This window comes from Panthera onca, chromosome E3 (assembly GCF_046562875.1).
Source record: "Panthera onca isolate mPanOnc1 chromosome E3, mPanOnc1 haplotype 2, whole genome shotgun sequence".
Lineage (NCBI taxonomy): Eukaryota > Metazoa > Chordata > Mammalia > Carnivora > Felidae > Panthera > Panthera onca.
The window spans coordinates 10,485,468-10,508,688 of NC_138354.1; the positions used below are offsets into that span (position 1 = coordinate 10,485,468).

The following is a 23,221-nucleotide window of genomic DNA, read 5'->3' on the forward strand; positions in this document are numbered from 1 at the left end:
ATGACCTAAGCCAAAGTCAGATGTTTAACCAACTGAGCCACCCAGGCACCCCTAAGATTTCTAATTATTATTAGAAAAGGATGGATAGTTTAAATCTCTGCTCTCAGTCCCCTTTATCATTTCTAAAAGTGTTAACTTGTGCCTCGTATTTTTCTGGTAATTTTGCCACAGGTGTGTGTTTGTTTGTTTTGACATATCTCCCTTACTGCTTATCTGTTTGGTGCTTCTTTAATTTCTGCCCTTCTATTTTCTCTGTATTCACTCTGGTTTTCTTTTACTAAGTCTCTGAGGTTATTAGTTCACTGTTTCTTATTTAAATATATCTTATTCTCGGGGCGCCTGGTGGCTCAGCTGGTTAAGTGTCCAAATCTTGATTTTGGTTCAGGTCATGGTCTCATGGTTCGTGGGTTTGAGCCCCACATTGGGCTCTGCACTGGCAGCAAGGACCCTGCTTGGGATTCTTGTCCCCTCTGTCTCTCTCTGTCTCTCTCTGTCTCTCTCTCTCTCTCTGCCCCTGCCCTGCACATGCACACACACTCTCTCTCAAAATAAATAAACATTAAGAAAAAAATATATATCTTATTCTCAAATACATATATTTATGGTTATACATATTTTTTAATATATAAAAAGACATTTTATTATTGTTTTGCTATCTAACAGTGAATATACTCAATTGCATTTTCTCAAATGGCAAATAAGACCCAAGATAACATCCCTTTGATCCCTGAAAACCTCAATATCATCTGTCTTTGGGAGGATCCAGCTTCCTATGACGTCTACGATACTGTCCACGAGGATACCAACGGTGCTTAGTAGTAAAGAACATTTTGCTAAGTTGTTCTGTCATAGGTCCTTGCTCAAAGGGTTCATTTTTTTCTTCTAGTCTGGTTTTCAGCACTTGATCATGTGTTTCTTCATTATTATGCACAGGATCTGGCCGTGGGATAGGTTTTGTTTGTTCATACAGAACGTCCACAGAAGGGCATACTGTCGTCCTGCCATCAGATGTCAAAGCAAGCTCTACTTTGCAGTCATAGTCGTCTGGAAGAGGCGAATACGTAGATTTATGGCAAACACAATATAAAGCTCCGTTTTGAATTGGAAATAAAATGTTTCTGGGTAGTTCTGTCTGATATCACCCGTTCTACTGCCGCTAATACCATGGTGACTCAAGATGCTTATCCCGTGGTGTGAAAGAAGACGACCTGGAGAAACTGCTTTTAAAATCTGCTTCCAGGCGCACCTATTTTCATCCCTGACATACGCTCACTGCGAGCTCACCATCTTACCTCCTATGGCTATGTATTTTTAACGCACTCCCAATAGCCACAGCATACGGTTTTTACATTTAGTGTCTGTGTGTCTTAGCTTCTGGCGGCTGCTGTAACAAATGGCCAAAAACTCGATGGCTTAAAACAACAGAAATTTTTTCTCACTGTTGTTCTCAACAGAACATCCAAAATCAGTATCTCTCTTTTGACATTTTCTACTTGATGAGTGACTATCATACTTCCCTTTCATCCTTTATGTGTTCCTTTAGTTCTTTGAACATATTTGTCATTGCTTTGTCAGTACTAAGTCCAGCATCTGGGCCCCCCCTCCAACTCAAGTTCCTAGTTACTGCTTTTCTCCCTGTGTTTGGGCTATTCTCCTGTTTCTCTGCACATCACTCACACAGAGTTAGTGTGTCAGCTCTGCCGTGTATTTGCTGTATGATCTAGAGCAAGTGACTTTATCTCTCTGAGCCTTATTTTCCCCGAATGTGAGCTAGAAACTCCTCTGTGGGGAGGATTAAATGAGATCTGTCTTGTAATTTTCTGTCGAAGATGGGACAGTTTAAAATTTTTTTTTTTAACGTTTATTTATTTTTGAGACAGAGAGAGACACAGCATGAACGGGGGAGGGGCAGAGAGAGAGGGAGACACAGAATCGGAAGCAGGCTCCAGGCTCCGAGCTGTCAGCCCAGAGCCCGACGCGGGGCTCGAACTCACGGACCGTGAGATCGTGACCTGAGCTGAAGTCGGAGGCTCAACCGACTGAGCCACCCAGGCGCCCCATGATGGGACATTTTAGATAATGTATTTCAGGCTTCTGAGCTCCCAGAGGTGGTGATTGTAGATTTCGTCATTATTGTCTGGTTGGTCATTTGGTGACTTGCCTGGACTAGTTCTGTATGTTTTGTCTTCCCCGCAGTGTGGGACAACCAAAGCCTCTGTTCAGTTTGCTTGCTTGTTTTAGTTCTTATTTTTGTTTTTAAACCAGCCTTCCTAGGGACCACTCCTGGCTCAGCACAGCTTAGTGGCCAGTCATTAGTTGGTCAGAAGTTTTCCTTAAATACCTTGAAGGAGCGCCTTCTTTCTGCCCTTTGCCAGCTGGACCTTAGAGTGTGGGCTGGGGAACACAAAAGTCAGGCAGGCTACAAGTCTGACTTGGATTTTACTTTCTGCCTCATAGGCCCTCATGGTCAGCCAGGGATCCAGGGTTGAGTCCCCTCCTACATGTACACGCAGCTCTTAGTGTGTGTGTGTGCTTCTAGATCCCCAGGAATACGCTGGTGCTTCCCAAAGTCCCCCATGGCTATCTTGTGCCCCAGATCTTCTCAAAATTTTGGCTGGTCGCTTGCTTGTCCCAAATGGCACTGAAGCCTTAGGTGGCCATGACACTGGCGTTCCCCCAATGCTTTGCCACTAATTGATATTATTTTCAACATCACCTCTCAATTATGAATTTTTTTTTGCAGAGCTCCGAAATCAGGTCAGCCCCTCCAGCAGCAGTAAGGCAGCCAATTCTTGTGGCTACCATGTCCTGGCCTTTGGGGTTGGGGGAAGGGAAACGGGAGTCACCTGGTAGTAAAATGTCACAGACGCCATTGTTATTACTGAGGCTCTCAAGTGTTTTGTTGAATTGCCTTTCAATTTGCTGTCTGCCTTTGGTTAACTTCCAGAGTACTGAAATGGTTGTTTTTGATAATTTTACCCGTTCTTACCGTTGCTTTTTTGAGCCAAGACCTTTGCCAAGATCTTGCTTCTGTCACTTGCCCTCATTCGTCACTCCTTTGTATGAGTACAAGTTTCTTCTTCCTGAAGTACATCATTAGCAATTCTTCCTGAAAGGATCTGGGAGAGACAAAATGCTTTTGTATACCTTTTTCTGAATTTTATTACTGTGGGAATCTACATGGACCTATGTTTTCATTGTTTAGGATTCACAGTGGTCCTCATTTCTTGAGAGTCATGGCTCAACAATTCCAGCAAATCCTTAGCCATTCTATCTTGGGCTATTACCTCTACCTCATCTCTCTGAACTATACTCTTTCTGGAAACTCTATTAGATAGATGTTGAATATTCTGGTTCTATTGTCTGTGTCTTCTAACTTCTTTTTTTTTTTTTTTTTTTTAATTAAAAAAAAATTTTTTAATGTTTATTTAGTCTTGAGTCAGAGAGAGACAGAGCATGAATGGGGGAGGGTCAGAGAGAGAGAGGGAGACACAGAATCCGAAGCAGGCTCCAGGCTCCGAGCTGTCAGCACAGAGCCCGATGTAGGGCTCAACCCCATGAACCGTGAAATCATGACCTGAGCCGAAGTCGGACGCTTAACCGACTGAGCCACCCAGGCGCCCCTCCTAACTTCTTTTTCATATTTCTTTCATCATTTCAGCTCTCTGTACTTGTTGAAATCTCGTATTACAGTTCTCTGATCCTCTCTTCTACGGTGTTCAGTCGGCTATTCAATCCATGTTTTGAGGGCTTTATTATGATCTTTGTTTTAATTACTACATTTTTCATTTTTTTTTTTTCAACGTTTTGTTTTTTTTTTTTTTTTTTATTTATTTTTGGGACAGAGAGAGACAGAGCATGAACGGGGGAGGGGCAGAGAGAGAGGGAGACACAGAATCGGAAACAGGCTCCAGGCTCCGAGCCATCGGCCCAGAGCCTGACGCGGGGCTCGAACTCACGGACCGCGAGATCGTGACCTGGCTGAAGTCGGAGGCTTAACCGACTGCGCCACCCAGGCGCCCCTTATTTTTAGAAACTCTACTTGGTTCTTTGTCATATACAAAGGATTTTTTTTTAATAAAGATTTTATTTTTAAGTAATCTCTATACCCAACGTGGGTCTAGAGCTCACAACCCGGAGACCAAGAGTCATGTGCCCATCAACCGAGCCAGCCAGACACCCCTCCACGGAGTTTTAGGGTGCTTATTTTCTTATAGTTTGGATTTCTTATTTTACATCTTTAATCATAATCAATATATTGAATTTTATGCTCCCTTTCATTTTATTATATAACCTCAAGATGGGGTGCTCCAGTTATCCTAATTGCTGTACCTTTGAGTCTTATTTTTTAAGTTTTTATTCATTTATTTTGAGAGAGAGGGGGGCGGGGGGAGAGAGCAGGGGCGGAAAGAGAAGGAGAGAATCCCAAGCAGGCTCTGCGTTGTCAGCACAGAGCCCTTGCCGGACTCAACTTATGAACTGGGAGCTCATCACCTGAGTAGAAATCAAGAGTCAGACACTCAACCAACTGAGCCACCAAGATGCCTCCTTTGAGTCTTACTTGTGGAATATGTATCTCCTCAAGGGCTCTGACATTTCTTAACTGTAAACTCATCATTTGTGTTTGCTTTTTGTTTTAAGAACCCCTTATAGTCTGGGGGCATACCTTTAGGGCTCCTCCCTACCCCCATTCTCACTTTCTTCTTCTTCTTCTTCTTCTTCTTCTTCTTCTTCAGGAGCATCTTTATTTCTGTTGATTTCTTGGCTTGCAAGAAATTACTGAGTAAGAAATTACTGAGCCATTCCTGTGGAGTGATCTGGAATCCCACGCAAGTGTGAAACTAGGTCAGGGGCTTTGAATTCTCAGGCTGAGGCAGACAAATTTGCTTGTCACCCTCCGGTAGACACATTACCTCTAGTTGGCCCTTTAATGGACAGTGGCTTTTCAAGGGTCAACTTTACAGGACTCTTGGGTAAAATTTCCATTTTAGGTGGGTCCGGGCTGCCATATTTAGCCAAAAAAATTTGTTTATGTATATAAACAAATGCATATATCTGTCTGTTCATATACATACATACATACATACATACATACATACATGGGCATCCTATATTATTTTTTTCTGGCAACCCTAATCCAGGGTCTCATCTCCTGTCATTCCTGGCTACCAACCTTCACTGACACCTAAGGGAAGACACATTATCAACTGGATGAGGTTTTGGGGTGATGGTGGGGTTCGGAGCTGCCGGCCAAGAAAGAACTCTTGAAGACGTCTTTGGTGCAAAAAGGTGACTTTATTAAAGCACGGAGCTGGGGGACGCCTGGGTGGCTCAGTTGGTTAAGCGTCCAACTTCGGCTCAGGTCATGATCTCATGGTTCGTGAGGTCGAGCCCCACGTTGAGCTCTGTGCTGACAGCTCAGAGCCTGGAGCCTGTTTCGGATTCTGTGTCCACCTCTTTCTCTGCCCCTCCCCAGCTTGCACTCTGTCTTTCTCTTTTTCTCAAAAATATATTAATAAAATAAAATGAAAAAATTAAAGCATGGTACAGGGCCTGTAGGCAGAAAGAGCTGCACTGGGGTTGTGAAGAGGGGCTCCTTATATACTACGGGGCTGGGGAGGGTAAAGTCAAAAGGGAAGTTTCCAAAGAGATTTTCACAGGCTAAAGACTCACAGATTACTGCAGGCTTAGCTATTGTCAGCTAAGGTTTTCGTTCCCTCTTAAGACAATAAGTAGGGAGTTCCTGGACTTTAGGCTATTGATGGGATTGCCTTTTTCTTGTAAACTGGTGGAGACTCTTATCAGTTTAACCATTTGTTTTTTGTCCTTTCCTGTTTTGGGGTAGCCAGGGAGTGTCCAAGGAATATCCTACATGAACCACCTTGAGGGGGGGGGGGGGCGGGGTGCTAGCTTGTACTTTGCTCTCAGCCTGCGGTTATGCTCCCTCATCAAACTCACTGGCTGTCATCTACCCTATTTAGTCCCCTCTTTGTTCCTAGGCTCCTGGGATTTCTCTTCCATGGGGGCTCAGCTGTGCATCTAAAATAAAATTTTAAAATTTTATGGAACATTTCAGAGAATTTCACGAGCAGGGTTTTCCAGTTATCTTAGCCTGCCAAATCAGAGACATATGGAGAGGTTTTTCAGAACAAGCTTTCATAGCCCCTCTTGTCCTGCCAAAATTCTGATACAGCTTGCTAGGGAGTATGGCAAAATCCAAGTAGAGCTGGGGCCAGAAACGGGGTGGAGGTGGAGATCATTCCTGTGTAATCTAAAAACACCACAAGGGCGCCTGGGTGGCTCAGTCGCTTAAGCATCCAACTTCAGCTCAGGTCATGATCTCACAGTTCATGAGTTCAAGCCCCACATCGGGCTCTGCACTGCCCTGACAGTACGGAGCCTGCTTGGGATTCTCTCTCCCTCTCTCTCTGATCCTCCCTGACTTGTAATTGCTCAATAAAAGGTCATATTCCCTTCCCCTAAAACAGGAAGGAGTGGCTCCCTATGGCCCCATAGCCTGGGCAGACTCACCCCAGTGTGCAGACCACGGGCGTTCCACAGCCCCGGTCCACGGCTCTGAGCGCCTTGATGGAGGTCAAGTGGGAAGCTTGTGGGTTGGCCTAGATTCCATTCTGTGGATGTGGACCCACAAGTGCTGGATGAATGGGGCCAGTCTGCCCGGAGGACAGGCCCTAGGGGGTGCCCCGGGGTTCTGTATTAGGCCCCACCTATTTATCTGTTGAGGGCGTGGCACAGAGTTGAGAAGGATTAGGAACACCTTGAGTGACAGTCACGACCGGGACCCCTGTGGTCTCTTCTGCCCCTCCTGCCTCCCCCATCTGTCCTCAGACTCTCAGACTAACCCTCCTCCAACAGAGCTGCCCACCCCGGGACCTCCAGCTCCCTGTGTCCAAGTCTCCAGCCCAGACACGGACTCCCCTTCCCCAGCATCCTGCCCTCCTTCTGTGATTCTGCCTCCAGAGTGCCTTCCTCACTCACCAGCTGCCCACGCTGGATACCTGGGAGGCGCTTTGGACTCCGCCCTCCCCCTTCTGAATCTGGTTAGTCACCAAGTCTCCTGCATGGAGTCCGCCCCTGGGCACCTCTGCAGTCAGGCCTTCCCACCGCCCTGCCCTCTGGGTTGTCACACCTCCCCACTCCCCCGAGGATGGTGGCCCCTGAACCCGATCAGGGCCTCAGTCTTGCTTTGTCTGCTTCCGACAGTGTTCTGTTTTGCTTCTGTTTTTAAATGGGTCAACGCTCTAAACCAGATTTCTCATGCAAAGAAAGGGTTTTGGATGCTCTTTTTTAAATTCTTTAAAATGCTTATTTATTTTTGAGAGCGAGCGAGTGAGCGAGCACGAGCGGGGGAGGGGCAGAGAGAGAGGGAGACACAGAATCCGAAGCAGCTCCAGGCTCCGAGCTGTGGGCACAGAACCCGACGCGGGACTAGAGCTCCCGAACCGGGAGATCACGACCTGAGCCCAAATCAAGAGTCAGACGCTCAACTGACTGAGCCACCCAGGTGCCCATGGATGCTCTTGAGAAGTTCTCTTCTGTTTCCAGGGGGCAGCTGTTCCGTTCAGAGGGGACTCCCGTCTCCCCTGATGATCAGAGATCCCCACCAGGCTGCCCTGCCCCTCGGCACTTGACGCTAAGGCTCCTCTTTCCAGTTCATCACCACCCTCACTGCTCCCAGCTGATATGCCAGCATTGTTCACGCCATTTGGTGGCTTGCTCGAGTCCTAGACAAAATCAGCTTCCTTAACCTGGCACTCAAGGCCCTTCCTCATGCCACTCAGGCCACCTCTCCAGCCTCACCCCAGTGCTTCTGCAAACCTACACGGACCCCAGAAATCCCGAGCACCCCGGCCTTCCCGGGGCCTTTCTGCACTTCAGCTGGGCTTTTGGTTCTCCTTAGTTCACAAATGGCTGTACACAAAGTGAGTCCAAGGACTATAAAACTGTGCCCCAGTGGGCCATCTTTGAGACTTCCCCCAAACGTTTTATTACGATAAACTTCAAATATTAAGAAAAGTTGAAATAATGGGTTCATGAGCCCCTTATGCCCACCATCTATATTCAAAGATTGTTAACATTTGCCCGCGTGTGTATACGGCTGGTTGGCTGGATTTGCTGAAACCTTTCAAAACTGATTCCCAAGCATCATAACATTTCACTTCCTGAACACGTTGAATACTTCAACATACATCACCTAAAACCCCGTCCTCTCCAAAACCACAATCCCATTATCAGACTCAAGAAAATGAACAATCACTCCCAGTATGATCTCATATCCAGTTCACAGTTAAGTTTCCTCAATAATCTCAGAAGAGTATTTTACAGCTGTTGTGTTATGTTGGCCACATTACTAAGTACCCTATGGCTACTTCCTGTTGGGTCTCTTTATTCTCTGTTGCTCTGAAACATGGCCGCCACCAATCCTTCTCAACCTGACTTAATTAAAAAAAATTTTTTTAGTTTGTTTGTTTACTTATTTAGAGACCAGGGGAGGGGCAGAGAGAGAGGGAGAATCCCAAGCAGGCTCCGCTCTGTCAGCACAGAGCCCAATGCGGGGCTCAAACCCACGAACCTTGAGATCATGACCTGAGCTGAAGTCAAGAGTCAGATGCTTAACTGACTGAGCCACTGAGGTGCCCCCCCTTTTTTTAATGTTTATTTATTTTGAGAGAGAGAGAGAGAGAGAGAGCATGGGAGGGGCAGAGGGAGAGAGAGAAAGAGAATCCCCAGCAGGCTCCACCCTGTCAGCACAGAGCCCCATGGGGGGCTCGAACTCATGAACCAGGAGATCATGACCTGAGCCAAAACCAAGAGTCAGATGCTCAACTAAGACACCCAGGTACGCCCCAGCACACACTTTTTCATGGACACACACTCCTCTGGTCCCTTGCTTCTTTCCATCCCATAATCTCAGAGATGACATCATTCCCATAGATGAGATGCTTTCTCCTCCCATTTCTGCAACTGTTTTTTAAGTAAAATATACATACATGAAAGTGCTCATATCATAAGGGAAAAGCATTGTGCTGCCCTCCGTGCAACCACCATCCTGACCTCTCACATTACAGTTTTGCCTGCTTTTGTACTTGTATAGACAGGGCTCAGGGTATTTTGTCTTCTGTGTCTAGTTTCTTTTCCCCTCCTTTATGTCTGTGAAATTCATCCGTGTTGTATAGTTGCAAATGATTCCTCCTCTCTTCTGTGAGCTACTCCATTGAATGAATACGCGACCATTTATCCGTTCTACTGTGGATGGGCATCTGGGCAGGTTCCAAGGCTTCATGATAACTAATAGTGCTGCCTTGAACGTTCTACAGACAGGCCCGACTTGGGATTTTTCAATTTTATGATGGTGTGAGAGCAGTGTGCATTCAGTAGACGCGGTACTTGGAATTTAGAATTTGGATCTTTCCCCGGTCTAGCGACGTGTAGGATGGTCCTCTCTCGTGACACGGGGAGGTGGCAGCTTCCCATCAGCCACGCAATCATGAGGGTGAATGACCGATGTACAGTCAACCCTCCTGTGCCCAGGGAGGCATTCTGCTTCTCACTGTCTGAACAGCGTTCAGGATGTCACAGGAGTCAATGCGTTATTATAAAACAGGCTTTGTGTTAGATGATTTTTGTCCAAGTATGGGCGAATGTAAGTGTTCTGAGCACGTTTAAAGTCTGCTAGGCTAAGCTATGATGTAGGTCAGATATATTACATGCGTTTTCCACTTTAAGTGGAAAACATACAATCGGTTGATCAGGACATAATCCTGTAGTAAGTCAAGGAAGATCTTTGTATAGGTGTTTCGATGAACAAAAGTCTGTTAAGCATTTCTGATTAATCTTAGCTCAGAGTGGATCCCCCATTCGATTTTAGGGCTGCACAGTACACCAGCGTGTGGATGAACCCTAATTTATTATTTTTCTATTTTTTATTTTTTAACATTTATTTATTTTTGAGACAGAGAGAGAGAGAACATGAACAGGGAGGGTCAGAGGAAGAGGGAGACACAGAATCGGAAACAGGCTCCAGGCTCCGAGCTGTCAGCACAGAGCCTGATGCAGGGCTCGAACCCACAGACCGCGAGATCATGACCTGAGCTGAAGTCAGACGCTTAACCGACTGAGCCACCCAGGCGCCCCATGATGAACCCTAATTTAGAGACACTGAAATTGCTTCCAACTCTTTCGCTGAAATAACTGTGTACATATACCATTTCCTACAAACATGAATGTATCTGAATGTTAAATATTAGAGGCGGGGGTGGGGGGCGTCTGGGGGCTCAGTCGGTTAAGCGTCGGACCCTTGATTCTGGCTCAGGTCATGATCTCACAGTTCATGAGTTTGAGCCCCACGTTGGGCTCTATGCTGACAGTGCAGAGCCTGCTTGGGATTCTCTCTGTCCCTCCCTTGCACACACACTCTCTCTCTTTCTCTCGCTCAAAAATAAGCAAACATTAAAAAAAAAAAATGCTAGAGGTGGAATTGTTGTGTCTCAGGGTTCTGTAGAAGGTTTGTTCCATCACTAAAATACAATCTAAAATTACTCTGCTAATCTAATCTTTTCTCCCAGTGGTTCTCAATAGAGGCACCCTTAGTATTTGAGCCAGTCCAAAGAATCAAATTCCCTAGGGACGCCTGGGTGGCTCAGTCAGTTAAGCATCTGACTCTTGGTTTTGGCTCAGGTCATGATCTCATGGTTTGTGAGTTCGAGCTCCATATCGGGAGGCTGCTTGGGATTCTCTCTACCCCTCCCCTGCTTGTGCTCTCTCTGCCTCTCTCAAAATAAATAATTAAACTTTAAATAATTAAAAAAAAAAAAAAGAATAAGATGCACTATATGTCAACTGCACTCCCTAAGTCATTGAGTGACTGAAGAAAAAAAAAAGGAAAAAAAGCATCCACGTTTTCCCCCAGCTGGGAAGAGTGTACTTCCCTATTGTGGACCGTTGTTATAACCAAGGTAAAAACTGCCTCATCAGTACTCTTGATTCCTTCTCTGTCTCTGTTGGAATACCACCAGTGATGGGGATCTCACTACCTCACAAAGCAGTGCCTCTATTTTCAGACAGCTTTTGTCACTGTCCAGTCACTCCTTGTCTTGTACCTTTCAGCTATTGCCCAAGTCCAGTCCTCCCAGCATGCCTCTCTGCAGCCTCCAGAGTTTTCCCTTCTCCTGGCTAAAAATCCCCAGGTCTTCCTCATTTTACACACAGGACGTGGTCTCCAGACTTCTCAGCGCACTGGGAACGGGTGGCATTTTATTTCTCTACCTGTAAAACTAAACTGCTCAGAGCTGATACGCCGCCCCCCCCCCCCCCCCCGACCAGTCAGAAGCATGCACTTTACTTGACTTGGCCTTTATTGAGTCAAACTTACATGGTTTCTAGCGATGGAAACCAACTCAAACTGGCTTAAGAAAAATAAGGCAAAACAAAAATCAAATTCAGTGGCTCACAAAGGAGTTCCAGCTTAGCAACCCCAGGAAGGGAAGCTTTGCCTCCCTGCATTCAGGCATCAATGGCGAGGAAGGGTACTGATTGACCTGCTGGGTCACGTGCAAGCCGCCTGGATTGATTGCTGTCCCCAGGAGGCTGGGTACCATGCTTGTCCGAGCCTGGATCCTGTGTCCTTTCTCGCTTACAGTGGCAAATGGGAGAGTGCAAGAGACACTGTGATTCTGGCAGGGTAACACCAGTGGATGTCTGTTACATTGCCTTTAAAGGTGGGTGACATTTGCTTCCGGGGGGGCGGAGCTCACTGCGTCTCAGAACAACTTTCACAGGCGAGTACAAATTCCACATCAGCACAGTCTATTTTTATTTTTATTAAAAAACTTTGTTTTAATGTTTATTTATTTTTGAAGGAGAGACAGAGCGCGAACAGGGGAGGGTCAGAGAGAGAAGGAGACACAGAATCGGAAGCAGGCTCCAGGCTCCGAGCTGTCAGCACAGAGCCGGATGCGGGGCTCGAACTCAAGAGCTGTGAGATCATGACCTGAGCAGAAGTCGGACGTCCAACCGACTGAGCCACCCGGGCGCCCCCACATCAGCACAGTTTAAAGCCAAGTCTCACTTACCTAGAAGTAATGCTACTAGCTTTAAAAAAAAATTCATTTATTCAGCAAGCATGAGCTGCATACCCATTTGCCTGCAGGAGGGTAGGTGGACGGGGTAGAAGCGAACCCCACGTGGCCCTGGGACCGGAGGACCCATGGCACAGTGGGGGAAGGCAGACACGCCAATACACTGTGCTGAGGAATCCGTGCCGTGAGAGGCTCCCTGGAGGCGGCGGCATTCGCAGTGAGCATAGAAAAGGAGTGGGTGGTTGTCTGGTGGGCATGTGGGAGCAGTGGGGACCGAGAGGGAAAGACATTTTGGGAAGAGGGAACGGCACATGCAAAGGCACAGAGGTGAGCAAGGACTTGGGAGTGCCTGGCAGTGTAGGAGGACTCAGTGTCCGGGACAGGCTGGGGCTGGTCAGCACCCGATGGTGACCTCCAACCAACCTCCAACCAACCTCCAACCAACCTCCAACCAAGTGTGGTGATGATGCCTGTGGCCCCAGGGTCGCCAAGCTCCCTGGATTTTACAATACAAATAGTCAATCAGATCCCGGGCCTCAGGGACTCGGGAAGTTCAGTGTCTCCCCCACCAAACGCCCCTGAGGTCTCCCAGGGAGGGGTTCCAGCTCAACCTTGTCCGTCACCACTTGCCTGACTTGCTCCTTCCCATAATCTTGTCCCTCTCCCTATTTTTTTCCAGCTCTCTGATCCTCTTTACCCCCCAAGATGTGGACCTCCCCAAGACTTCTACCCAAGGCTTGAGCTGTGAGAGCAGAATTCCAGTGCAAGAAAGGAAAACTGGAAATGGGTACGGAAGGTCTCTCCCTGGCATGGACTCAACCCTCGTCTTGTACCCTTCAGGACCCCATCCCTCAGCACCCTTCAAACCCTCCCTTCCCTTTGGTCTCAGCTCGTTGCTAGAAAAACAAATTTAGAGGGGCGCCTGGGTGGCCGAGTTGGTTTAGTGTCTGACTCTTGATTTTGGCTCAGGTCACGATCGCAGCGTGAGTTGGAGTCCCGCGTCAGGCTCTGCGCTGACAGCATGGAGCCTGCTTGAGATTCTCTGTCTCCCTCTCTCGGACCCTCCCCTGCATGTGATCTCTCTCTCTCTCTCAAAAATAAATAAAAACATTTTAATTTTTTTAATGTTTATTTTTGAGAGAGACAGAGTGCGGGGAGGAGGGGTGCAAAGAGAGAGGGAGACACAGAATCTGAAGCAGTCCCAGGAATGAGCTCTGTCTCCAGCCTGGTGCCCCTGGGAAGCTAGTGGGGGGAGTTTCAAGGAGCACTGTGGCCCACAATGCTGCCGGAGGTTCACGGATCCCCACTAAGGCTCCATTATACTCCCTGTTACTACTCAGGAGCCTCGTCCTCAGATGGCTGTGGTTGACCCAAGCATCACAGCCTTCCTGTGCCCAGGGAGCCTGCAGAGAACGGACAAGATTAGCCCTGCCCTCCAGGCACTTGCTGTTTGGCAGGTCACACAGAAATCCCTAAGGCTCTTGAGGAAAGGTGTTCCCAGTGTTGAAGGACAGCCGTTGCCCTGGGGAAGGGGAATTTGGTGGCTTGGAATCCAGGGCGTGGGGGAGACAAACCTCACTGTATACTCATGGATGGATTTTGAATCTTGCCCACTGTGCACATAAAGTTTACTTTCATAAACGTTTTATCTATGTGAACGTGGACACATACGTATGTACACTTTTGTATCAGAAGAGTAAGCACGTCAAGAGTGGGGAGTATAGAAGCTGGGCGTCGGGGGAATCACCAGATGTGTGAGGCTGTAACAGAGGCCCCGGGGTGGGCAGTCCTGCCAGGGGAGGGGCCCTCCAGGGAGAGTCTGAGGGTCAGGAAAGGGCTGAGGACAGAATAGGGGTCGGTGGCGAAGACAGCAAGCCACGGTTTTAAGGGGCAGAAGAGACCACAAGGGTCCTGGTCATGACTGTCACTCAAGGTGTTCCTAATCCTTCTCAACTCTGTGCCACGCCCTCAACAGACAAATAGGTGGGGCCTAATACAGAACCCCAGGGCACCCCCTAGGGCCTGTCCTCCGGGCAGACTGGCCCATTCATCCAGCACTTGTGGGTCCACATCCACAGAATGGAATCTAGGCCAACCCACAAGCTTCCCACTTGACCTCCATCAAGGTGCTCAGAGCCGTGAACCAGGGCTGTGGAACGCCCGTGGTCCACACCCTGGGGTGAGTCTGACCCGAGCATGCCAAGCTCATGGGGCTTTAATGAGTTCTTCCTTCCTTTCTAAGGCCAGACTGTCCAATGTGGGAGCCACAAGCTACCTGTGGCTATTTAAATTTCAGTGCCAATTAATTAAAATTAAATGAAAATTAGGGGCGTCTGGGTGGCTCGGTCAGTTGAGCCTCCGAGCCTTGATTTCAGCTCAGGTCACGGTATCACAGTTCATGGGACTGAGCCCCAAGTGGGCTCTGTGCTGTCAACGTGGAGCCTGCTTAGGATTCTGTCTCCCTCTCTCTATGCTCCTCCCACACTCCCTCTCTCTCTCTCAAAATAAATACGTAAAAAACACACTAAACCACCGCACACCAGTCAGAATGGCTGAAATTAACCACTCAGACAATGACAGATGCTGGCAAGAATGCAGAGAAAGAGGAACCCCTTCGCACTGCTGGTGGGAATGCCAACTGGTGCAGCCACTCTGGAAAACAGTGTGGAGGTTCCTCAAAAAATTAAAAATAGAGCTACCCTATGACCGAGCAATTGCACTACTGGGTATTTACCCAAGAGATACAGGTGTGCTTTTTTGAAGGGGCACATGCACCCCAATGTTTACAGCAGTGTTATCGATAATATCCAAAGGATGGAAAGAGCCTAAATGTCCATCGATGGATGAATGGATAAAGAAGATGTGGTCTATATATACAACGGAGTATTACTCGGGGATCAAAAAGAATGAAATCTTGCCATTTGCAACTATGTGGATAGAACTGGAGGGTATTATGCTAAGCGAAATTAGTCAGAGAAAGACAAAGATCCTATGACTTCATACATATGTAGGGTTTAAGATACAAAACAGATGAGCATAAGGGAAGGGAAGCAAAAATAATGTAAGAACAGGGAGGGGACAAAACCTACGAGACTCTTAAATATGGAGAACAAAGTGAGGGTCGCTGCAAGGGTTTGGGGTCGGGGGATGGGCTGAACGCGCAAGGGCCATTAGGGAGGACACTTGTTGGGATGAGCACTGGGCGTTACACATAGGGGATGAATCACTGGGATCTACTCCCGAAATCATTATTGCACTACATGCTAACTAACTTGGATGTAAATTTGTTCTTCATTCAAAAAATAAAAACATAAAATTAAATGAAAATTAAAAATCTGTTCCACACGGCCGCACGAGCTACCTTTCAAGTGCTCAACAGCTCACTGACGTCTTCAAGTGTTTCTGATTTTGCATACTATAATAATCTGAAATTTCTCTCCTCACAAACACCTGAAAATGGTCAATGAAACAGAACAGAAATGATCTCAAATGCATGGCTGAGTTCGCACAAAAGAAAGAGAAGTCGTCAGATGCCAGAAACAAGAGGGCACTGTCCCCCGCAGATGACAGCTAATGAGCTCACCCGGCTTCTGTCCCCGGGTGAAGAAAGGGTGAGCAGCAGGGGCTTATGCTTAGCGCCCTTGTGGGGACAGGAGCCATCCTTGGGGCACACCCAGGGCTAGAGGTGGACCTGAGAACTCTGAAAAGTGAAAGGGGGAACCTGAGAAAATGTGTCCATCTACAGGGAGGTGGGTGACAAGCAAGCTTGTCTGTTTCAGCCAGAGAATCCCAAACTCCCAGCCCAGCATCACGTGGTTTACCGGGCTGGGACAGTCCAGAAACTCTCAAGCCAAACGCCGACATAAATACCGAGCCTGGTCTGGTGATACTCCTGGGGAATAAGCCAAGGGGAAAAGCTCTGAAGCCATACTCCATTTTACCCAGGCTGTGATGGATTCTACTGGAGGAAAGGATAATTAAGAACCAGCCACTGTGAGGATAAGCTCACGCTGAGAAATGTCAAAATCCCGGGGCGGGGCAGGGCGGGGCGGGGCGCAATTTGGATTGAAACTCAGAGAGCACAACAAACAGAAGATGACAACAATCTAAAAGACATCAAATGAGTCTTAAAAACGAATATAGGCTGGCTGGCTCAGGCAAAAGAGCATGTAACTTGATCTCAGGGTCGCGAGCTCGAGCCCCACGTTGGGTGTAGAGATTAAATTAAAAAAAAAAAAAAAAAAGAGAGAGAATATATATACTTACCTGGCAGGGGAGATACCATGATCACGAAGGTGGTTTTCCCAGGGTGAGGCTTATCCATTGCACTCTGGACGTGCTGACCTCTGTGATTTCCCCAAATGTGGGAAACTCGACTGCATAACTTGTGGTAGTGGCTGACTACAATCGCGTTTTCCCCTGTAGGAAAAAAAAAATGAATATAAAAAGTGTTGGCCTTTGGAGGGAAGGAGAGACTGGGTGTGAGCACGAGGGAGACTTCCGTGGATTCTAGAATGTTCTGAGATCTGACCCTAGTGCTGGTCGCAAGGCTTGGTTCACTTTTGGAAATTTGGTGAGGTATGCATCTATGATTAGTACGTTTCTCCAGATGTATGTTATAATTCAATTAAAATGATTTAACAAATGATTAAAGGGAAAAATGTTAGGAATCAGAACTCTAAAGAATAAGATATCATTCATGGTGCGGAGGCAGGTGTGTAGAAGAATCAAGTAGAACTTTTATTATTTAAAAAAAAAAATTTTTTTTCAATGTTTATTTTTGGGAGACAGAGAGAGACAGAGTGTGAGTAGGAAGGGGCAGACAGAGAGTGAGACACAGAATTCAAAGCAGGCTCTAGGCTCTGAGCTGTCAGCACAGAGCCCGACGCGGGGCTCGAACCCACGAACCGTGAGATCATGACCTGGACCGAAGTCGGACGCTCAACCGACTGAGCCACCCAGGCACCCCTCAAGTAGAACTTCTAAAAATGAAACATGCGCTCCATGAAACAAAATTTAAAAAAGGAAATGAGCTGTATAACAGGTTAAAGTAGCTGAAATCAAAACTAGTAAGCTGGGAGACACGTCTGAGGAACAGATTCTCTGTGCCCAGAATGCACAGAAAACCAAAATGAGAGGAAATACAAAGGAGAAGTTAGAAGGCATAGAAGAGAGAATAACAAATGTCAACATAGGCCTAGTAGGATCCAATAAAGAGAGAGAAAGAATGGGGGAAGGACAATATTTAAAGACAGAATGATTGCTCAATTTTCGGAACTGACAAAAGATACAAGTTTCAAGACCCAAGAAGCATAAACCCTACCCGTGTTTAGAAAGAGTAAGTCTTCGGGGCACCTGGGTGGCTCAGTCAGTCTCACATGAGCGGCTCAGGTCATGATCTCACAGTTTGTGGGTTCAAGCCCTGCGTCGCACTCTGTGCTGATAGCTTAGAGCCTGGAGCTTGTTTCGGATTCCGTGTCTCCCTCTCTTTCTGCCCCTCCCCTGCTCGTGTTCTGTCTCTGTCTCTCTCAAAACAAACAAACAAACAAACAAATAAATAAATAAATAAATAAACAAACAAACATTAAAAAAAAAAAAAGAGTAAGTCTTCACTTCAAAACCATCACGGTGAACACACATAACAAAAGCAAAAAGGAAAAAAGAAGTTTAAAGCTACCAGTGGCACTACCAGGGCTGATTATCTGACCATAATAAGACTGATGGCAGAGGGGCGCCCGACTGGTTCAGGCAGTAGAGCATGTGACTCTTGATCTCAGGGTTGTGAGTTTGAGCACCACACTGGGCACAGAGCTAGCTTTAAAAAATAAAAAAAATAAGAAGGGTTCCAAGGTCCTTGTTTTGTTTGGGATTAATTTTTGGCTCTGTTGAATCAAAGATGCATGCCAGAAATCGACAACTTCTAAAATTTTGAAATAGAATTATTATAATAAGAAAGGTTGGGGGAAGGAATAAAAGATACTAACCAATTTCCATGTGATGACATAAATAATTCAAATACGTCTGTAATCACAATAAATGAAAATAGACTAACTTGGCAATTAAAGGGTTATATGATTATACACTATTCATAATATTTGACCATATGCTATTTACAAGAGGCTCACCTAAAAACATAAAGATTCAAAAAGACTAAATGTCAAGAGATGAGGGGAAAACATGTGAGGCAAGGTGCCTGGGTGGCTCGGTCGGTTAAGCGGCCAGCTCTTGATTTTGGCTCAGGTCATGATCCCAGGGTCATGGGATTGAGGCTTGTGTCAGGCTCCATACTGAGTATAGAGCCTACTTAAGATTCTTCTCTCCCTCTGCCCCTCTCTCTCCCCTGCCCAGTTTCTCTCTCTCTCTCAAATAAATAAATTAATTAATTAAAACGTGAGGCAAAAGAACATGACTACGGACCAATTCAAGCAGACTTTTAGGCAAAAACAGAAGAAAACAAAACACTGGTAGGCACAGAGCCTCACTACATAATGTTCAAAAGGATCAGTTAACCAAGACAAAAGAATTTAAACCTGTAGGCACATAACAACAGTCTCCAAATACAAAAGGCAAACATTCACAGAATTACAAACACACGTTGACAAACCCACAATCACGGTGATGAAATACATTAAAATACCTCTCCCACCAGTTGAGAGCTAGAGCAAGCAGGGAAGAAGTAGTGTGGACATGGAAGATTTAAACCACCCTCACAGGGGCGCCTGGCTGGCTCTGTCAGAAGAGTGTGTGACTCTTGATCTTGGGGTTGTGGGTCTGAGCCCCATGCTGGGTGTAGAGATGACTTAGAAAAATAAAAAAATCTAAAAATAAATAAATAAATAAATAAATAAATAAATAAATAAAAATAAATTACCCTCATAAAACTCCATATGAGATAGAGAATACACACGGACTATTTTCAAAAAACTGACCACATGCTAAGTCACAAACAAGTCTTAATAAATACCAAAAATCACTATCGTGCATAGCATATTCTCTGACCACAATAGAATACAGTGGGAAATCAGCAAGACGGAACATAAGCAAATCCCCATGCATTCCAAACATGAAAATACCTTTCTAAGTATTGACTGGTCAAAGAAGATACGAAAACACCATATGATAAAACAGAGAGGATACACCTACAGGAATACTTAGGGCAAAATTTACAGCCTTAAGGGGAACCCCGGTGGCTCAGTTGGTTGAGCATCCAACTCTTGATTTCCGCTCAGGTCATGATCTCACAGTCATGAGATAGAGCCCCGTGTCAGGTTCTGCGCTGACAGTGTGAGACCTGCTTGGGGTTCTCTCTCCCCGTCTCTCTGCCCCTCCTCCACTTGCGCAATATTTCTCAAAATAAATAAATAAACTTAAAAAAAAAAGACTTTATCAGCAAGCAAAACAAACTCCCTTTGTGCTCTCAGGATGGGCAGGCCTTAAATAAGAAAACAGTAAGTTAATAACTCAGGTGAGAGAAGAGCCAGAGGGGTATAAAAAAGTGGGGGGGGGGGGGGGGGCTGCTGCTATTTCAAATAGAGCTGTTAGGGAGGGCTTCTCTGAGCAGAAGCCTAAAGGAGGCGAAGGTGGGCGTCCTGTGGGTATCAGGGGGACAGCAGGTGGAAAGGCCCGAAGGCTGGGGCATCAGACATACAGAGCCACGCAGCCACCTTGGCTGGGCCGAGACCCATGGGAGAGGCAGGGAGGGGCCGGAAGGTGAGTAGGTCACAGTGAAAGGCTCTGGTTCCTACTCTGGAGGACGGAGGGTCCGAGCAGAGACCATGGCATGCCTTGATTTTGTTTTTTGAGGAAAACACCACGACTGCTCCATGGCAAACAGACCAGACCAAGGAGACAGAGGTGAAGCATCCTTCTTACCCAAACATTCCCACCTCTTCTCTAATATATCTGAGATCTTTCTGAACAGTTTTTTGAGATATTTTGCAGTCTGCACATTTTTATTTTTTTATTTTGTACATTTTTAAAATGTTTGTTTATTTTAGAGAAAGACACAGCACAGAATGCAAGCAGGGGAAGGCCAGAGAGAGAGGGAGACACAGAATCCGAAGCAGGCTCCAGGCTCTGAGCTGTCAGCACAGAGCCCGACGCGGGGCTGGAACTCACCAACCGTGAGATCGTGACCTGAGCTGACGTCGGAACGCTCAACCGACCAAGCCACCCAGGTGCCCCCCCTTTTTTAATGTTTATTTATTTTTGAGAGAGAGAGAGAGAGAGAGAGAGAGAGAGAGCGCACAAGCAGGGGAGAGGGAGACACAGAATCTGAAGCAGGTTCTAGGCTCTGAGCTGTCAGCACAGAGCCTGATGCAGGGCTCAAACTCTCAGAACCGGGAAATCATGACCCGAGCTGAAGTCAGACACTTAACAGGCTGAGCCACCCAGCCACCCATTTAATTTTTTTAATGTTTATTTATTTTAGAGAGAGAGACAGAGCACAGAGTAGGAGCAAGAAAGGGGTAGAGAGACAGGGAAAGTCTGCATGTTTTTAGTGCTAGCGAGCTACAGTTTTGGTTATAAACAAAGCATATTCAGTACTCTGTTTTCTTCTTTACTTTCATCATATATAGATGGGAGAATTCCATGAGTCAATTTCAATTTTTCTCATACTCCTATTCATTTGTATGGAAAGTCTCTGACCTACAGTAACATGCTTGTAACAGAAGCTTTGCAGTGGCTCAACACAGATGCTCGCTGAGATTGACACAGGAGCGGACTGTACAGATTTGTAGAGTATCGGTATGCCTTTTCACAGAAATTGACTATTTAAATCACTGACCTTAATCTCAACCTAAAAATTACTCATATTCAGATTATCCTACATAAGTTAACCATATCACACCAACAAAACACCAACATTTCAGAACTTAAAAATAGCTGAATACTGGGGTGCCCAGGTGGCTCAGTCGCTTGAGCATCTGACTTTGGCTCAGGTCATGATTTGCTGCAGTTTGAGGGTTCAAGCCCCACGTCAGGCTCTGTGCTGACAGCTCTGAGCCTGGAGCCTGCTTCAGATTCTGTGTCTCCCTCTTTTTCTGCCCCTTCCCCACTTGTGCTCTGTCTCTCAAAAATAAATAAAAAACGTTATAAAAAAAAGTTACAAAAAATAGCTGAATGCTGCAAACTATCGCCACGACTATTATTCATGTTTTACAGAGAACTGACAGTTGACACAATTCACTTGAGGTCACACAGCTAGTAGTAAGTGGCTTGGCCAGGATTAAACACAAGCAGTTTGAAATGCAATGCACAGGCCCCACCACTACATTAAAGGTTCCCAGAGAAACTGTTGGGCCTTCGGGGGACTTCCACCCCCAGGACCCACAGGGACTGGTAAAGACTGGGATATGCACTCTGTCGAAGAAGTTAGGGAGCAAATCAGTATCAAAGCTCATGAGGACAACCTCAGGAGAGGCTGGGCATCTAACTTTGCCAGGGAGGCATTCGCCAAGGGTATGGAGCTTTCTAGGATTGGTTTCAATCTCTGGATCCTGGGTGGAAGGCAGGCTTTGTGCAAGAGAACCCAAAAGAAGGGAAAGGGTTTTTGCTAGTTGGGACATGGCCCAAGACTGGCCCTGGATGCTGGCTGGGTAGAGTAAGGAGGATCAAGTCTGGAATCAGGGATGATCCACGGATGGTCCTCATACTGGAAGAGCCCCAGCCATCGCCCTTTCTGGAAGTCTTCCCTCTTTTTACTTCATTAATGATAAATGACACCCTTCTCCCTCATGTAGGGCCTTGTGGGATATGACAGATGACTCTTAATATGGGTTCCTGTCCCCCAGGATCTCACCTTGAAGCGACTTTGGACTGGGAGCCTTTGTAATAAAAAATGTAAGGCCATTCAAGAATAAATATTAAGGTCTCAAAAAACTGGAAGAAAATAAATAAGAATAAACAATAAGGTTTTCATTTAGTCAAGGGCACTTATGTTTTTAGAGTAATGGAGTTATGGGGCAGAGAGGTGGAGGGAGGGTCCAAGTTCAAAACGGGCAAGGAGAGAAGAAACCAAATTAGCCATAATGATGCTAGACACATAGGAGACAGGTGCTCAAAACAGATTATTGTGAACCAAGAATTTTACCAACATTTCTTCATCTAATCTTTACAACATTAAAGAGGTAGGTGATATCCTCCCCTTTTACAGATGATAAAACTGAGACACTAAAGAGGTTAAGTAACTTGCTCGAAGTTACACAGCTAGTAAGAGGTGGAGCCCAAGTTACTTGGGGTCTATCCCATAGTAAAGTGGTTTTATCACTTGTAAATAAGAAGAGACGAAAACAGAAAATGACTTCATAGCTGCTCTGTCAATCTCAGCACTGGGATAAAGTAGCAAAAATTGCTTAAATATAAAAGTACTGGGCATACATTGCAAAAATTCTGAGGTTCTTTTAAATTGTGTCTGAGAAACTACCACTGTAATTAATTCTCATTACATATCCAAGCTTTGCTTGAGCTAGATGAAATTCAAGTCCGGGTTGAATTCTTTCCCAGCGCAATGACCTCTGCAAAAGCGAGATGCGCCGAACTCTTGCTAGTTCAGCAACCTACACTCTAATCTCAACACCCCTGCCCTCCGCCAATACCGAAGCCCCGAGTAGACAGACCCCAGAAGTCAGGATTCCTAGCTGCACTCCCATCGCCTCTCACGCTCGGATCCTGACCCCCAATCTCACCCCTTCAGGGCCCTTCGTCCCAGTGCATTCTCAGCCAGTGCCCAGCTGGGGGGTGGGGGGGGGGGGGATCCTCCCTGGAGGAGGTGGCCCTTACTTTGGTGTGGACGGGCGACCCCTTGGCCGAGAAGAGGGTGTCGGAGTAGGGCCAAGTGGGGCAGGCCTCCGGGGGGGCGGGGGGGGGGGGGGGCTGCCAGGTCTGGAGTACGAAAAGCTAAGCGACAGCAGGCAGTCCAGCCGGCCGGGGCGCAGGGTCCCGGACCAGCCCGCGGAGAGGGCGTCAGAGCGCGCGGAGCAAGCCACCCCAGCTTCCCGAAGGGAGGGCCCGGCCTGCGCGCACGGGCTGGGCGGGGCGGGGGACAGCCGGCGGCTGCGGTGAAGCCCGGGGGCCAGCACACAATGGGCGGGGGCGCAAGGCCGGGCGCCCAGCCAACGCGC

At 46.7% G+C, this 23,221-nt stretch overlaps 1 non-coding gene and 1 pseudogene across 2 annotated transcripts; one reads left to right on the top strand and one right to left on the bottom strand.

Annotated features, from left to right (window-relative positions):
* Positions 1 to 612: 612 nt before the first annotated feature.
* On the bottom strand, positions 613 to 23,153 carry LOC132689435 (large ribosomal subunit protein mL42 pseudogene; annotated as a pseudogene). Its single transcript, XR_009615007.3, has 4 exons — positions 22,881 to 23,153; positions 21,901 to 21,980; positions 16,365 to 16,517; positions 613 to 3,119 (listed from the first exon to the last, which is right to left on the bottom strand). The product of XR_009615007.3 is annotated as a large ribosomal subunit protein mL42 pseudogene (transcript).
* On the top strand, positions 16,357 to 16,520 carry LOC132689806 (U1 spliceosomal RNA). Its single transcript, XR_009615158.1, has one exon. It is a non-coding gene; the product is annotated as a U1 spliceosomal RNA (small nuclear RNA).
* Positions 23,154 to 23,221: the final 68 nt, after the last annotated feature.